General features: G+C 37.4%; 1 protein-coding gene across 1 annotated transcript in view; it reads left to right on the top strand.

Annotated features, from left to right (window-relative positions):
- The window catches only part of LOC110096990, a 39411-nt gene extending 24108 nt beyond the window's left edge, over positions 1–15303 (top strand). Inside the window, exon 11 of the transcript XR_003700186.1 lies at positions 14659–15303. The gene's annotated coding sequence lies outside the window, so the exon portion shown is untranslated. The remainder of the gene's footprint in view (positions 1–14658) is intronic.

Raw genomic sequence — 15303 nt, 5'->3', positions numbered from 1 at the left:
ATTCACCTAACAAAGGACAGTGGTGCTATTAATTAAGGCCTCCAAAATAAAGATTATCAACAATGTTAGGCCATTCAAACAAGCCATCTATGTTTAAGTTGAATTTTGTAATGAAAAGCTTTTATGCCACAAAAATTGAGCCTAATGAAAATCATGAATATCATAATGTATAGATTTTGGCACAAAGCTGAGAAAATATCTTGCCCACTCCATTAGAGCCGTTCTCTATCAGGATCAATAGGGATAGCTTTAATATTCTCAATCCATATAGCTTCTGCAAAAGATGAAGGTCTAAGTAGAGTCCAGTTACAATCCTAGATAATAGAATTGAGTCTAGCATTCATGGGAAGGTCCAAAAAAGAGCAAACATGTGGACCCAAAATCTTCGTAAGAGAACAGTCATTAACTAGGGATCATGGAAGGGAGAAAAATAACAGCTAGGATTAGTTTTAAATGAAAGCCATCAGCTCATTTAGGTTGATATAGAAGTTTTGTCATGATTCATGGTCCAAAAGTAATCATAGTAAGTGTACACTTAATGCGGAGATTTATTTTGTATTATCCCATAAACTCGTCTCATGTGTGGTTTTTCAGTGGTTTGACAATGACAAACAATCAAACATTAGGTTATCTTATGGTTTGCCAAGTATTTTTTTTTAGATTAATCATATACTTATAATTATAGTGATAATGATAGTGTTCATGTAGGAGATAGATTCTAGTACAAAGACTGCAAGATCATTTTATTCAGGTGTATGCATTTAGATTATTCATTGTGAATTGATTAAGATTAACCAATGATACTAGGATGATAAACACAAAGTTAAGGTGAATTTATTTTATAATTAATCAAAATTTTACTTAAAATAAGTTAAAATTATAATTGCATTATATATATATATATATATATATAATTTTTAATAATTGATTTCCTATTTATATTTGTTTTTCTTAATGAAATATTCATATTTTATTTATTTTATTGATTATATAATTAATGATCATATGCATAATTTTTTCATCATGATTTTGGTTGTTCATATGTTTAGCAAATTTATGTGATCTTAATATTTCTGATGATTCCATTAAATCTACTAGCTATGCTTATTTTATGCTAGCTATCATTACTTAGGTAATTATATCTTCGTACAATGCTAAGACGTTAAACCATATATTTCTCTACCGCCGCGAATATTCCAGGACGCAACAGTTGTTATTTTGATTTCATCTCATTTTAGGCTATTGGTTATATGATGATGCGAAATTAAATTTGACCTTGTGATGCATAAAATATGAAGTCAATGTCACTAACCAATAGGAAGAAGGAGAAAGGGGGGGGGAGGGTGTTGAATCACCAAACAATGTAATTTTATTGCTATAAAGAAAGTAATTAAGTGAGATGTGAGAAATAAAAATAAATAATGTAAATCTATCTATAGTGGTTCAACTATCTATGGCCTACATCTAATCCCATGTTCTCTCAAGATTTTTATTATCTCTCCTTCACAGTCACTGGTGGAGAAATATCTTAACAAACTTTTCTTGGCGCTATTCAAGCCACCCAATGCCTCTACTTAAAAAAGCCCGCTGCTCCTATCATAATTCGCTAGGTTGCAACATCCCAACTTCTATGCATATAATTGACCCCTCCTAATTAATACGCCTGGCAATTCCAGTTTAGAGGGAAAAATACTTTTGAGATATGAAATCTCCTTTGCAAAATAACTCATAAGCTCTCTCAAAAACCAAATTACAAGCGGAGGAAAGAGGTTTTGAGAAAAGTGAGAATGAGTTGTGAAGATGGTCTTTAGGCTTAGTATTGCATTAATCTTTTTTTCAAGGGTTACTAAGAGTATATATAAGTTAAAACGCAACTAAGCATGTTCTTCTCCAACAATTAGTCATTTCCATTATGAAATATAACACACAATGATTATTTGAAAGAAAGAAATCTAGAAGATAAGATATTTGGATGTTTGTATTATACAATATACATTGTATTGTACAATCAATTTAATTAAAAATTGATAGTGAAGTTGGTATTATACATTGCTCATCATGTGATACAATTCATATAATGTTCTAATTAGTTAGCTTGATTCCCTTACAATGATTAGATAACGATTAGAGTTTGAAATATATCATTCTGTATGGTTAATATCAACTAGATGATTTATATCAAAATCTCATTACAACATTTAAAAGTTTTTCAATGTGGTGGTATTCATCATGTGATACAATTCATATATGGTTCTAATTTGTTAGTTTGATTCCCTTACCATGACAAGATAACGAGCAGAATTTGAAATATATCATACTGTATGGTTCATATCAACTGGATGATTTATATCAAAATCTCATACAACATTTAAAAGTTCTTCAATGTGGTGGTATGTGTGCGAGGCATTCCTTAATCAATCAACAAGCTCTTTACTAAATTATTACATGACTCAAATGTAAAATTAAAATAATGAATAGCTTTTATTGAAGCTTTGAATTTCCGCATGATTGATTTGGCGCATTTGAATTGGCTTGACCATTGGTTCAATTGAGTCAATTTGTACTTTTAAGCTTTATTGATTATTTCACCAAGAAGCTCCTGATAAACTAACATATTTACCAGCTTAAATAAAAATATTATCTTTGATAATTTAAATTTACTATCATAAAAAATATTAAACATTGAAGCTCACTGTGGTTAAGAAAATCTTTTTTATTTATGTTCATCTAAGACTAGAAGTGTATCTAAGTCGAGCCAACTTGTGATTTGGCTCGGGCTTCTCTCGATAAACAACTCGTGAACTAAGATTGATGAGCTAACGAGCGAAATTTGAGCCACCTTATTTGACTTTTTAGCTTGTAAGTTGGCTTATATAAAAAATATTAATATAAAATACACTGAAAACATATTAGAATTCAATGATTTTTCATGAATTTATTAAAATATTTACAAATTATATCTCTTCTTTGTTTCAAGTGATTTCTTATTATTTCTCATTTAATTTTTTATTCATTTTCTCATGTTACCATATTAATTGTTTGAATAAGAATGTCCTTTTCTTTGTAATAACAAGTTTATCTCCTCATGAGCCAACTCGAATTGATAAAGTTAAGCTTGAGCTCAAACTTAACTGTTATTTAAGCTCAAGCTCAAGCTAAAATTATGCTTGGCTCATGCTCAACTTGACTCGTTTAAACCCCTACCCAAAAAGGAATTGAGTAGGCCAAACATAAGTTTAGTTCGATTTTAACTGTATATCTGATAGAAAACAGCCGGCAATAATGCAGAAATTTGCTGATTTTCAGAGAATTTCAGCAGAACAGAGTAGATTTTTCAAGATTGGTAGAGAAATAAGATGAATAATCACTTCAATTCCAATAATAGAAGAAGAAAACAACAAACCGATACAATAATCTTCAATTCGAGAGGAAGATTCAACTCTCCAAATATATAACCAAAGCATAGAGCCCAAAAGCAAAACCTAGATCTCAAATTTTACCTTCAAATTCAAGATAACCCTAACCCTAGCAAGAAGAAAGTAATTAAAGTCAAAGGAAAATTACATAATACCTAAACAGCTCCTAATTCATATTTTTCCTCCAATACAAAGCTTAATTATTGAGTAAGCCCCACCACACTAGCTATTCCCCTCTCTCTACATAGTTCCTCCCCCCCTTGGCTCGCTGTTTATAGCATTGAACCGGTCCTGGATGGACCAGTTCAGCCGGCCCTTGGGCTGGCCTAACATTACGCCCCTCCCATAGACTCACCTTGTCCTCAAGGTGATGAAAGAAATTGATGATTCAACTTCTCATATGGTTCCTAAGTAGCATCGAAGTTGGGAAGGTCCCTCCATTTAATAAGCACTTCTTTGTACCCCTCTTTATCTGATCTCACCACTTTTAGCTCTAGTGATTCTAAGACCACTTCCAATTCCTCTGTCAAAGTTACTGGTAAATCTGCACTAATTGCATGCTCCCCAAGAGCTCTTCTAAACTATGACACATGGAAGACTGGGTGTATGGTGGCGGATGGGGTAAACATCAAACGTACGCCACTGCTCCAATCTTGTCCAATATCTCGTAGGGGCCAAAGTACCTCGGAGAAGAAAAGATGGACACAAGCATGCCAATTTTCAATTCCACATGCCTAGTCATGGATGACATGTATATGATAAATAGGTCTAAAAAACTAGTTTTATGTGCTTTTAGCTTTGCACCTTTTATTCTCAAGGAGTATTTGAACCATTTCCCTTCTAATTGTTCATTCTCCTCATCCCATATACTCTTCTTTGATAACCCCCCAATTTACCATCAGTGATACTGAAATTGCCATATCCTGGAGCTCCCCAACACATCTTGATAAGATATCATCCGCCTTATTTTCAAAACTTGGCTTATACTAGATCTCAAAATCATAGCCTAGTAGTTTGGACAACCACCTCTGATGCTCCTCAGTCACCATCCTTTGCTCTAATAAGTATTTCAAACTTCTTTGATCTGTCCTGACAATGAAATGCCGACCCAGCAGGTAAGGGCGCCACTTCTGAATAGCCAACACAATGACCATCAGTTCCCTCTCATATATTGACTTCATCCTAGCTCTGGCTAACAATACTTGACTGTAGTATGCTATAGGTTTGTGGTTCTGCATGAATACGGCCCCCAACCCATATTCGAATGCATCAATCTTCACTACAAAAATCTGACTGAAATTTGGGAGAGCTAAAACTAGGATTGTAGTCATGGCTTTCTTCAGTCTCTCAGAAGCTTGGGTTGCTGCCTCTCCCCATAAGAAGCTATCATTCTTTAGTTGCTCGGTCAAGGGCCAAGCTATGGTATTATATCCTCTCACAAATCTCCGGTAGTAACCAGTCAATCCTAGGAAACCCCTCAACTCCCTCAGGTTCCTAGGTAGAAGTCACTTCTGCATTGCCTAAATTTTGGTTTAATCATCCGCCACTCCCTCCTAGGATACCATATGCCTCAAGTACTTCACACTAGTCTGTGTGAAGCTGCACTTCTTTAGGTTGGCACTTAGCTTATGCTTCTGTAGAACTCATAAAACAACTCTCAAGTGTTTCAGATGCTCCTCTTCAGTCTTGTTGTACACCAGTATGTCATCAAAGAAAATCAGGACGAACATTCGGAGGTACGGTCATAACACCCTGTTCATCAAGGACTGAAAAGTAGCATGGGCGTTAGTAAGCCCAAACGACATCACTAGAAACTCGTCGCCCCTTGTGTGCCCTGAAAGCCGTCTTCTGAACATCTGCCTCCTTCATTCTGATTTGATGATAACATAACATCAAATCCAACTTGGAAAACACCATTGCTCTATACAACTCATCCAACAGCTCATCGATCACAAGAATAGAGAATTTATCCAGCACTGTCCCTTTGTTCTAAGATCTGTAATTCACACAAAATCTCCAACTTCTATCCTTCTTCTTGACCAATAAGACTGGATAAGAGAAATGACTCACACTTGGCCTGATGATCCCCACCTCCAACATCTCACATATCAGCTTTTCAATCTTATCCTTATGAATTTGGGGATAGCAATATGGCCAAACATTGATCGATGACACCCCTTCACGGTAATGGCATGCTTCAGCTCTCTCTATGGAATTAGGCCCTAGGGAGGTTAAAAAATCTCATTGAACTATTGTATGAGCGGCTGAACTGAAGTAGGAATATATCCCTCATACTCTAGTCTAATCCCTTCCAAGTGTTGCAACTCTACCAAAAATCCTCCTCCCACCTCCTGTATAGTCCTGTTCAGAGATTTCAAGAGATACTGTAGTCTTGGACAGCCCGACGTCGCCCTGAATCACCATCCTCCTCCTTACCACTAGCTCCATCCTCAGTGCTCCCAAATTGATCTTGGTATCAACCAAGGTCTATAGCCACTTTATCCCCAGGATGATATCAGTGCTCCCCAACTCCAATGGGAGAAAGTCCTCTCTCACCTGGATCCCCTGAATAGTCAGCACTACTCCCCTTCATACTCCTCTACCCATCTCCACCTTTTCCATACCCATCATCACAACGTAGCCCCCCCTGTATCCACTAATTTCACCCCTAACAGGTCTACAATATGATTGGAGATGAAATTCTATGTTACCCTACTGTCGATCAGCACCACCACTTCTCTGTCAGCTATTTATCCATTCACTTTCATGATATGATTCGGGGTAAATCCCAACACTGATTTTAGAGAGACTTCCGCCACATCCAATTGCAACTTCTCCTCTTCCTCCACCACTAGCCCACTCTCACCTCCCTCTTCAGCTTCCTCGTCATCACAAACAGTGAGAATCTAAAGAGTTCGATTCTTACACCTATGCCCTGATATGTACTTCTCGTCACATATGAAACACAACCCTCTTGGCCTCTTCTCCTATATCTCTTTTTTAGCAAGCTTCTTAAATTTTTCCCAGGTACCCCTCCAATTTTCTTCTTTGATGCTTTCCTTAAATTCCCTGGTGCAGGTCCATTGAGAGCTAAGGTGTGGTCATCCTATATGACCCCCCCTGAGTTGCTTCCCCTAGCCCCCCTCTTCAGATACTTCTAGTCCTCCATCAACTGTGCTAGCTCTCTGACCGCCCTCAATTCACGTGACCTCATCAGTCTAACTGTTGCTCGGATCTCTAATTTAAGCCCCTTAATAAAATTTCCCTCTAGCACTGTCTCTAAAAATCTATCTAGCCTACTGGCTAGATACTCGAACCTATCGCAGTACCTGCTTACGGCTCCCTTCTATATTAGGGCAAAGAACTGCTCCTAGAAGTCTCCTCCCTTCCTGGTTCGAAAACATTCTAATAAACAATCCTTGAACTCCCTCCAACTTCGAATGGGTCTCCTCATGTCCCTCTATTGATACCATTTCAATGTCTTCCCTTCTAAGCACAATCCTACCGCTGTCAATTTCTCCTCCTTGTCAACCCGTTGACTGCAAAGTATCGCTCCACCTTGTAGATCCACCATGTGCGTCCTCACCCTCAAAGATGGGCATCTTCAGCTTTCTCACATTCGGATCACTCCTGTTGCACCTGAATCCTCCATAGCTTCCCATTCCTCGAAGAGGAGGTGCCCCCCAATTGTTACGCTCTTCCCTTCAGCTCTCATACCCAAATCCTTATTCAAAATCATCTCTTATTCTTTCAAAATCAGCACCCCGGCACTCGAAATCATCCCCTCTCCTTACAAATTTAGCACCCATTCTTTCGTAGCCAATGCTCATCTCCTTCTTAGAAAGTGGTTCTAGAGGAGGCATTCCGTCTTCTCCCTCTAGGTCTCCACTTCTGGATTTTCTCTTCCCCTAAACGTGTTAGGGTTCCCACCTCTTCTATGGCCGCCGGTATTTCCTTTTCTTCCGATGTCACCAGATTTGGTTTGGCCTCAATCAAGTTCTTCAACTTGTCTTCCACCACGGTGAGCTTTCCCCCCATCCTTTCATTGACGGATGTGATCTAATTTTGAAAATTAGAAATCTTCTCCTCAAAGTGTGATTTGAGTTGCCCAAGTTCTCCCTCAAAAACTTCTACTTTCCTTATGGTCATTGGTTCCCCTTAGATCGACGTGATTTGATTCCAATTTGATAGAAAACAGTCAGAATTAATGCAGAAATTTGCTGAATTTCAGAGAATTTTAGCAAAACAGTAGATTTTTCAAGATTGGTAGAGAAATAAGAGGAATAATCACTTCAATTCCAATAATAGAAGAAGAAAACAACAAACCGATACAAGAATCTTCAACTCGAGAGGAAGATTCAACTATCCAAATCTCTAGCAAAATACTATAACCCAAAAGCAAAACCTATATCTCAAATTCAGCCTCCAAATTCAAGATAACCCTAGCCCTAGCAAGAAGAAAGTAATTAAAGCAAAAGAAAAATTACATAATCCTTAAACAACTGCTAATACAATTTTTTCCTCCAATACAGAGCTTAATTATAGGCCCCACCACACTAGCCGCCCCCTCTCCATCCCCCCGATTCCGCCTCCCCTTGGATTGCCGTTTATATCATTGAACTGGTCTATCCAGTTCAACTGGCCCTTGTGCCGGCCTAACAATATCTTGCAAGCATTTTGTATTGAGATTCTTTAGCCTTTAAAATTGATGTTGATAGCCTTAGTTACCACCAATGTATTAGAGTATTTGGGAATAATGTGTTTTTAAAATAATTGCTAAGCATTATCTTAGAGGAGGTGTCTTTGTCAGTTTGTCTATAATCAAGAAGTGGGTTCTTTTCTCCACGGGCTTGCGGACTATGATGCACCGACATTCCGCTTAAAGAGGGTATGCAATGTCGGACACGGACACGCGTCGGACATGGCATGGATACGTGTCCAACACGGCATTTGAGTGCCGAAATTTAAAAAATTAAAATTAAAATTGGACACGCGTGTCGGACACACGTGTCCGGTTATTAAATGATAAAATCGTCCATTATATTTAGCCTTTTCCGCGTGTCCGACACTCTGTACCGCTCAGTACATGCTCGGTACTGCTCAATATATGCTCGGTACCGCTTGGTACATTCTCGGTATCGCTTGGTACCGTTAGGTACATGCTCAGTACTGCTAGGTACATGCTCGGTACTGCTCAATACCGCTAGGTACATGCTCGGTACTGCTAGGCACATGCTCGCTACTGTTAGGTACATGCTCGGTACCACTCGGTATCTTTCCATACAAACAACTTACGAACTTTAAAAACAAGCAGAACTTCAAAATTACTCTTACAATAAAATTTTGTTCCGGGGGCGCGCCCCCTTGGACCGCGACCCCTTGGATCCCCGGCAGACTGATATATTGTTGTATTCATGTTCTCTTATTATTGAGATATTTTGATTTCACTTCATATCAATTTAATTTGATCTATTCATATGCATGATTGGTTTGTTAGCAAAATGAGCTCTCCTGCTAGCGGGAGTGGATTAGGTGAATGTTTAAAAGAGCCATCTGTAGAAACTGATAAGCCTTTATGGATTCATGTTACAAAGTTAGGAAAAACCTTTGGAGGAGGGAATGTGTCATTCAAATGCAATTATTGTGGTGGCACCTACAAAGGATCTTATTCTAGGGTGAAGGCACACCTACTTAAAATTTCTGGTCATGGAATAAAAATGTGTACTACACATTTTGTACTAAAGATCTTTATGTTATAAGCTAAATAAGTTATCATGAAATTGATTTATTATTGCTTGTCATTTTTACTATAATATCACCTTAATTTTTATATATTATATTAAAAATTATTATGCCGTGTCCAGAAATCTTGACAGCCATATGGGACCCGATCTAAAGGTTGATTGGGATGGCTAGGACTCAGCCAAAGTGGGGAGTCATATGGGACCGATCTAACAGAAGACCCAATAGAGGGATGGCCATCGAGGCTAGGAGAAAACCTATAGGGTGGGGCAGCAACGATTTGTTCCAACAAAAGAGGTAGGGTGATGCTCTAGATGACGGTCACTAGGGGTAGGGGTCTTAAAAGTGCAACACCCAAAGGTTTGATGAACATGGGGTGACTTAAACTTAAAACCAGATGGTTGGTCACTCGTAGTGGGTCGGTATTTTAGATTAAGTTCTCACCTCATGTTTTTTCAATTAGAAGTATGGTACTCACCGCGAGACTCTTTATGATCTTCCAACCTCATCCAAAATTGAAGAGCCTGACCTTTTAGGTGAGACTTAGCGATGCTAACCTGGTGGGACTCAGGGATATGACGTGATTCAAAATAGTCCTCTAATTGTCTAACCCATTCCCTAAAGTAGTGGGTCCGAGGAACCATCAAAGGTGGGTAGACTATAATGTGACTCTAAGTGCGGTCGTTGAGGCTTAGGCTCAAGTCTAGGTTGATAAGCATTGTGGGGCATCTTCTGACTAGCATGATTGAACGAATGGGGCACGTACTTAGAGTGGGGAGAGTCAACGTGTTTCTCCATCATAATTTTAGTCATAGAGCCCACTAGGTTAACGATGTCATCTAACTTTTTTTGAAGTCCTATCGGGTCCATTGGAAAGTGCTAAGTGATGCTTAATAAAGAGTGGGTGAAAGGGACATCATTTAGACGCTAAGTTAGGCTCACTTAGACTCACTAAAGGGTGCAGAAAATATTTGGACAGCAAGCCATAATGATTGTTTAAGTAGTCTAGACAACTAGGGATGTTATTGTGACAAGGAAAACACTTAAACAATGACATAGACTTAATTAAAGTGATGTAAATGGTGCGGGAAATTAGAGGGCAGCAAGCAAAACAGTGAATAAAAATTACTATGCAATGTTATGCATGCAAACAAGCTTAAGAAAAGGTTAATCTAGACTCCTAGGAACTTCTAGCACATACAATACATGCTTACCATGCTCTGATACCAAATATGATGTAGAACGTACATGCGAATACGAGTTACTTAATGAATTTACACGCTTAATTTTAGAATCCACAATAATCATATATTTATATTGGTTTTAAACGACAAAAGAAAACATAAAGAGCGGTAAGACAAGCTTTAGGCTAAACCAGATGCATAGGAGTTAAGATCGTAAAATAATCAATTTTAATTTAACGTTGCATACATGAGTGGTTTCAACAATAAATCTCAATGCTAACAATAAGATTAGTCACTTTGATGAAATCCTCTCACTCAACTCATTATGGGGCCGACGACATCATGAGGGGTGGAGAGGATTGGGGAGGGAAAAATGGGAGTTTCCAAATAGGCGATGAAGATTAGGAAAGGGAATGATAAATCCACTTTGATTTATTTTGAAATTGAATTCATGATTGATACTTTCCTAATTAGGAATTTCCTATATGGAAAGAATTTAAAATTCGAATTTGAATTTCAAATGAATTCAAAATTTCCCTCTCATGCTTGAGCTAAATTAGGAAGTCATTATGGTGATTGAAATCATCATAATGAGGGGGAAATTATGAGAGGGCTGGCGGCAAAGGGGGAAGGGGGTGGCGGGTTGAGGCTAGGTTGGTGGGTGGGATTTAGGTGGTGGAGCTAGAAGATGAATTGGGTGGGGGAGGTTGATCCACCTATGGTGGGGAGGTAGGAAGGGATGGCGGATGGAGTGGGGGAGAAAGGAGATGAAAGAAAAATACAAATAAGATAAAAGTAAACTGATGGCGGATGGAGTGGGTGAGAAGGGAGATGAAAGAAAAATACAAATAAGATAAAAGTAAACTAACGAACTCACAAAGAGATCGTAAACCGCGAACCTTGGACTCCTCCAAAAATTGACGGGTATTGCTTTCACCCACCTAGGGTCTCTTCTCTCATGAACTCACTTAGAGATCAATCAAAGAAAAATAATATTTCATTTCAATATTCATCATCCCATTACAATGCATGAGGCCTCCTTTAAATAGGCTAAGATAAGACAAAGTTAGAAAGACACAAATGCCCTCAGGGCTACACAAGAGACTCAATACCCACAGGGGGAAACTAGGAAAATAAAATGCGAGAATAAATAAGATACAAAATAAATCAGAAATAAAGGCTCTGGATCGTAACCGTCGATTTGCGTCTTCGACGATGGTACACGTGGCGAAATCTGATGTCCTCATCACACGGGGAGAATGATACGGTGCATCTTAGGATTAGGATGGCCTTAGGAATAGTATATCTTATTTAGCTTTAGTTCATGCTTTCTAGAACCTTCTAGAAGGTTCAATTGCTTTATATAAACAAGTTATTGTAAGGAAGAATAATATATGAATGGTATTTTTGCATGATAATAGTTTCTATTGTTATTTGGTGTTCTTGCTCTTAGGGGCTGCCTTCTTCATGATTCCTCCCCACATCAGTGGGCTAGCCATAGTTGCAAAATTCTATTAATTTTTTGGTATTAGTCGACTAAAGAAAAATAGCCTCACAATGGCATTGACGGTTTTAGATTGGAGCCATCGGAGAATAGTGTCAATTTTGTACGTTGTGGGTTGCACTCCATCTAGAAAAAAACCATATAACCCAAATATTTCAATATATGTTGGTTAAAAGAGCATTTGGAGTGCTTGGCTTGCATGCAATAAAAATATTATTTGAGATGGAGCACTACTATGAGATAGAGAGGGTTATGATAAAATGGATGAAACGTGTTATTAGAGATGTAGCATAGAAAAAGGTTTTTGATCATTCCTTCATTTTTCAGGCCCTGGCTATACGCCACTTATACCACTTTTCCCAGCCATCTCTACTTATCATTGTTAAGGCGAGCTGCTCCTTATTCCGCTAAAACCATTTCGGCCCCATGAACCAATAGAAGCAGGATATTTCTCTACTGCCATCTTCCCCTAACAATCTTGAGCAAACATACTACTATCTTATACCCATGACCACCCACGTGCTACTATCTATCCCAAAATAAAGCCCTCTAGCTTAGCTGGTGCTGGCAAGATCGAAGTGGCTGTTTGCAGCTACTGTTTCGATCTCTGACTATTTCGTGGTTGGCCGTATCAAGCTTTGGCCTTAAAATATTATAATAGAATTCGTTTATAGGCTAGTATTTTTATAATCCACCGGCGCCAAGGAAAGGGCAGGGATGGCTTAATATATATGGGAAAAAAACTCAAGTCATAGCAAAGCAAACTATTTTACCGAGAATTCAGTCTCCTCTATGCCTCCGTACTGAAGTCCTGTTGCACAGTTCTATCCAGCTTTTGTTGGTTTTTGTTACTTACTGTTTGTATCCTTCTTTACTGTTTTCAGATGAAATTTAATAATATAATTCAAACTTCCATTGCTACTTCTACGGCTAACCTTCTTAACATAATCAATTTTTATATTACTCCCAAGATCAATAGATGGAAATTGATGGATAATATTACTCTTGATATTGAGGAGCATTTCCCGCAAATGATTCATTCTCTTTTGAGCTTTTTCACTCGTTTGCGAATTTGTTTTTTAATTATGTTGATTCCTTTGGGATCGAGTTATCAGCTAATTTTGGGGAAGTTTTAGAATTTCCTTTCTCTTGACAGCTTTTTGGTTCACAGTTTTCTACCTTCAAATAATTTTCTCCATGATTACGAGATCTCCCTTCTGAATATTTTTTGACATATGGATTAGTTGGCTTGGTGTTTTTTTTTTTCTTTTTCTTTTTGACTTGATGTGGTTACAATTTCTATTTTAGTAGCTGTTGGGCGGTGAGAGTTTTGGACAATAATGATGCTCAACGTACTTGAATGTTCCCCTCCTTATCTAGCTTTTATCAAGCTACGCTGTTGGTTGGGTACTCACTTCCAAGTCTTTGCCTATCCATTATATTTTGCTTTTGTTAGTTCTCTCTCGTAGTTAAATTATATTTACGTTGATAGCTCTGTTATCCTATTTCTTGTGTATAAACTTTTTTTTGTTTCTTTTTCATAATTTATTAAGCAACCAGTCGCTCTTGTAAAATAAAATAAAATAAAATGATATTTGGGCTTGATTTTTTATTATTATTGAGTTAAAAAAAAAAATCGGCTTTCATTTCCGTTGATAAAAATGGAATAACATTGTCATTCAATTGGCCCAGAAGTTGCTACTAGAATTAAGCGTGTAAACGAGAGGACTAGTGGTTGGGTGTATTATCATTAATGAGTTTAAAATATGTATTCATATTTTATTTGGGAATGTGTTACGTCTGGGAATAGAAATCAGCAATCAAATTGCAGGAATTTCACAGAGAACCAACAAATTACAGCAGATTTAGGGGGAATAATGACTGATTTTTAATAACAACTCAACAAGAAATAAAGATACAATTGATCTACAATTAGATGGTCTTTCCCAATCAACCTAGACGCCGCAAGAAGCTCTCACAGAAAATTACAGCAGAAAACAGTTCAACAAAAGAAAACAATTCAACAAAACATAACCCTAATACAACATAACATCCCTATAAAATCTCTACTTTTCACTCCAAAACAGTCCTAAAATATCTCTCTTGCCCCAAAATAACTTCCAACAGTGTTTTGATTTTTTATAGATTTTTAAGAGTGGCATGCCTCGTAAATATGAAAAAATTTTGGAACTCTCCATCGGACCATCTATATTAGTTCTCTTGATCATAGAACATTTGTTCAGCATTTAAGTGCTTTAATGTTGCCAAATTAAACAATCTTGAGCTCATTGGATTCGTCCTGTCAGGTTGCTTGATTTGACTATAAACGCATCAAACTCGAAGATCATTGGTCTTTCAATTTATATTCCAAAATTTTCAACTATGCTTCAATCTCTTGATCTAGGCTGATGTGGACTCAGATTGGATTATTTTTAGAGTCGTTAGGCATGCCGTCATAATATGAGAAATTTTTGGACAATACATCAGATGATACATATTGATTCTCTTGATCATAGAATATTCATTTGGCATTTAAGTGTCTTGATGTTGTTGGAATTAAACAATTTTGGGCTCATTGGATTCATCTTGTTGAGAAGCTTGATTTGATTATAAGCATGCCAACTTTGAAGATCATTTGTTCTTCTAATATTTCAAAGTTTTCAATGCTTCAACATTGTTAGGATATATTGTTTTACTTTGAGGGTGAGGCGAAGTTTATACTCTGCAACATTTCTTTGATTTCGCTGAGTTGAAGATTTATATTCTACAACATTTCTTTGATTTCGCCAAGTTGTTCCTCAATGGTTTGCAGGGGTGAACTGTGCAGTGGGTTCTATCCGCCACAGCAATGGCATGAACTAAATGTTAAGGATAAACGACAGCTTTGAGTGGATCCATAAATTAGCCCAACTGGGAGATAAAATGGTTGAAACAGGAAATTAGACAAGTAGCAGATAAAAAATGTTCTTGATCATTCATTCATTTCTCAGGTCTTGGCTACACGGCACTTAGGTTTTGTTTGGGACGGTTTTCTTTCTGCTTCTTAAAGCAGCTTTTTATTACAATTTTTTTTTTACTAAAAAACTGCTTTAAGAAGCAGAAAGAAAGCCGTCCAGCCTTAATCCTACTTTTCCCAAACATCTCTACTAATCATTGTTAAGACGAGGCCTCTCTTTATTTCACTAACATCCTCAGCTCCATGAACCAAATAGAAACAGGACATAGCTGGTGGCTGGCGAGATCGGCATAGCTGTTTGTAGCTACTGTCTCCATTTCTGACTATTTCGTGGTTTGCCGTTTTAAGCACTGACTTTACATTAAAATATTATAATAGAATTCATTTATAAGCCAGTATTTTTCTAATCCAACGGCTCCAAGAAAAGGACTGAGCTTGCTTAATATATATGAAAGAAAAAACTAAGTCATAAAGAAGTAGACTTTTTTTACCGAGGATTCA

This window comes from Dendrobium catenatum, unplaced genomic scaffold (assembly GCF_001605985.2).
Source record: "Dendrobium catenatum unplaced genomic scaffold, ASM160598v2 fragScaff_scaffold_257, whole genome shotgun sequence".
Classification (NCBI taxonomy): domain Eukaryota; kingdom Viridiplantae; phylum Streptophyta; class Magnoliopsida; order Asparagales; family Orchidaceae; genus Dendrobium; species Dendrobium catenatum.
Note: the sequence above shows the minus strand (reverse complement) of the source record. Positions and strands in the feature narration are given on the sequence as shown.